Source organism: Capricornis sumatraensis, chromosome 10, assembly GCF_032405125.1.
Source record: "Capricornis sumatraensis isolate serow.1 chromosome 10, serow.2, whole genome shotgun sequence".
Lineage (NCBI taxonomy): Eukaryota > Metazoa > Chordata > Mammalia > Artiodactyla > Bovidae > Capricornis > Capricornis sumatraensis.
In genome coordinates, this window is record NC_091078.1 from 46,729,670 (window position 1) to 46,732,742 (window position 3,073).

Sequence of the window (3,073 nt, forward strand, 5' to 3'; positions counted from 1 at the left end):
AGGTGATAAAATAATGCTTCAACTACCACCTTTTGCTTTTTTGTCATTCATCTGGACTTATTCAAAAGTAGATGAAACTGGAAGTTCTGGGTTCTTTTTCCCTTGTGAAAGAGATGGTAATTTTTAAACTTTTAGTATTACGTTATGGACAGAGGAGCCTGGTAGGCTGCTGTCAATGGGGTCACGAAGAGTTGGACACGACTGAGTGACTTCCCTTTCACTTTTCACTTTCATGCACTGGAGAAGGAAATGACAACCCACTCCAGTGTTCTTGCCTGGAGAATCCCAGGGACGGGGGAGCCTGGTGGGCTGCCGTCTATGGGGTCACACAGAGTCGGACACGACTGGAGTGACTTAGCAGCAGCAGCATACCTTAAAAAAAAAAAAGGCTCTTGCAACTTAGTACTACAACAAACTTAAAATAGTTTAATTAATATTGTTTGGCACAGTTTTAGCCATCTACTCTGGCTTATGACACATACGAATGAACTAAGAGATACTGTGTAAATGCAAAAAAGGAATGGCAATGAAATCTCCTGACAATTTTCATTCGGCATTTGCTGGTAAGTAAGTAAAACAAGTAAAAAAAAGTTTTGAAAAACTTTCTGAAGTCCCATTTACAATCACAAGAGATTTCCGGGAACACTTGCCTGTCCTAAAGGACTTGCACAGGTTCAATAAATGATTTGTTTCTATTCCAGACACTAGAGATGAATTTATGAGTGAGGGCAAAGGAAGTAAAACATGCACAGTTTTTCGCATACATTCACACGTATTTAGCCTGTCATCCTGGAGAGACTATAAGCAGTGAGTCAGTTTTCTCCAAGAAAAATAAGAAGCTTTTACCTAGAGTAAAGAAAAGGAACTTCAGCCAGTGGCCATGATAATCTCACGTGTAAGGGACTACAACTGCTAAGGCCATCATGACATCACCCACTCTGAGCAGGCCTGGGCATCTGCAGTAGTAAAACCATCAGGTATCACGTTGCTGCATTTAAAATAAAGTGCTTCATAAATGCTCTAAGTAAACAGTGGTCTAGAACCACCTCCATATTTCTCTCCACATAAAGGCAGGAATGAGTACACAAGGTGCATCAACAGCCATTAACCCCGTTACAAGTCAGCCTGCTTGTTCCCAAACGGCCTCTGCAAATAAACAGGCAAACCAGTTTTCAACAAATCAGGAAACAGATGTCTTATGATTTACAAGTGAGCAAGGCTCGATTAATTTGAGAGATTTTCTGAGTTCAGTGTGATTTAACAAGTATTTATTGTGTCCAGAATTATGCAGACTTCTGTTTTCATTCTCTCTTTGCTTTCTCCAGTAGGAGTTAATAAAGGATCAGACAAGGTCATTTTTCTTATTCACAACAAGTTTTAGGGCCAAATCATGCTACTGGGGAGAATGTTCAAACTATCAACTATTGTCCAGATTCTAGTTCAATCCTTCATATCTGGTTACTTTTTTAAAAAAATGACCAAATGGCCATTTTATTTTTTAAATGGACTTTGATACTGTAAGTTTTCTTATGATTATTAAGAAAATGAAGCAGGAAATGCTAAAAGCCTTCACCCCTGCATGTATGACACAACCAGTCACGGTGGGCCCACTGCAGGAACATCAGCCACAATACTGCTTCTCTCTTTTCCCTTCGCACAGAGACCAGGCAAAAACTTCATCCTTTGAGGTTCAACTAAATGTCCTCTTTTGGGGACACTGCCACTGTCACAGAGACAGATGCAGCTCCTTTTTTGGGCCCCCATCAAACCCCTATCATGTCTGTCATGAGATGCTGTACTACACATGTCCCTGTCCCAACTCAGCTCTGCAAACTATGCGTCCAGTAAGGCCAGACACAGTTACCGTGCTCCTCCAGTGAACTCAGAACCCAGCCTGAGTTCTGCAGGCAGCATGTCAGCACCTCTTCCACCCTGCTGTGCATCACACCATGGGCCTGACCCCCAGCGCCTTATCCAGAGGTCTGGGTTGGGGATTCAGGAATGGACATTCCTATTAAGATGCTCTTACTGCTGTCTTGGGACATACTTAGAAGCCACTGGACTAGACTTCTCATGTATCAACTCATGAAAAAAAAAAGTAATTTTGAGACTCATTTCCTAATGAAATATAAACCAGTTCCTTGATCTTGAGGAAACCCATGTAATGTGTGAAAAGCGGGAGTCAGGAAACAGAGACAAAACTCTGCACAAGCTGCACACACCACTTAATGTTCTCTTCACAACCACCCAGGGAGTTTTTAAAGGTATACTCAATGCTCCATCCTCCAGAAATTTTGACTGGACTGACCTAGGGCATCCTTTTTTTCCAGAAGTTTCTTGGTGAGGAATGTTCAAAGTTCAAAGGCTACTGTTCTGTTTTGTTTTTTAAAAAAGAGTCACTTCCCTGGTGGCTCAGAGGTTAAAGCGTCTGCCTCCAATGCAGAAGACCTGGGTTCGATCCCTGGGTCAGGAAGATCCCCTGGAGAAGGAAATGCCAACCTACTCCAGTATTCTTGCCTGGAGAATCCCATGGACGGAGTAGCCTGGTAGGTTACACCCCACGGGGTCACAAAGAGTCGGACACGACTGAGCAACTTCACCATCACCATCACCTAGTCTTTTTGGATCAGTCATTAACATATAAAAAAAAGCAGTCTGATGGTTTCCTACACAAGAAATGGTGAATTCTCATCTGATGATTTGCAGCAGTATACTAACATGATTCTCAGCATACTCACATGATTATTCCATGATAACATGATTACAAGCACATGATTCTTAACGTACTTACATGCATGATACATACGGTTGTTGACAACTGCACCTAATCTGGCTTGCTAATCACAGTGGCCTAGTCCAAAAAGCAGCTGGTGGTCTAGAACCTGGCCAGGCTCAGTATGGATGGTGACAAAGAGTATGGAACAGGCTGGGGTGAGTTGTTCTACTGCCAAAGATACTGAAGACAATGCCAAAGCCACTGAAATGACTAATAAAATGCCAGCTCAAGGCCACCGCTCTCCTGGGCTGCAGACCTGTATCCTCCTGGACTGTTCCATCAGAGTGCGGCAGATCC

The 3,073-nt window shown here is 42.7% G+C and overlaps 1 non-coding gene across 1 annotated transcript; it reads left to right on the forward strand.

Moving 5' to 3' along the window:
* The first annotated feature begins 2,401 nt into the window (after window positions 1-2,401).
* Window positions 2,402-2,474, forward strand: TRNAW-CCA (transfer RNA tryptophan (anticodon CCA)). The gene has a single exon. It is a non-coding gene; the product is annotated as a tRNA-Trp (tRNA).
* The last annotated feature ends 599 nt before the right edge of the window (window positions 2,475-3,073 follow it).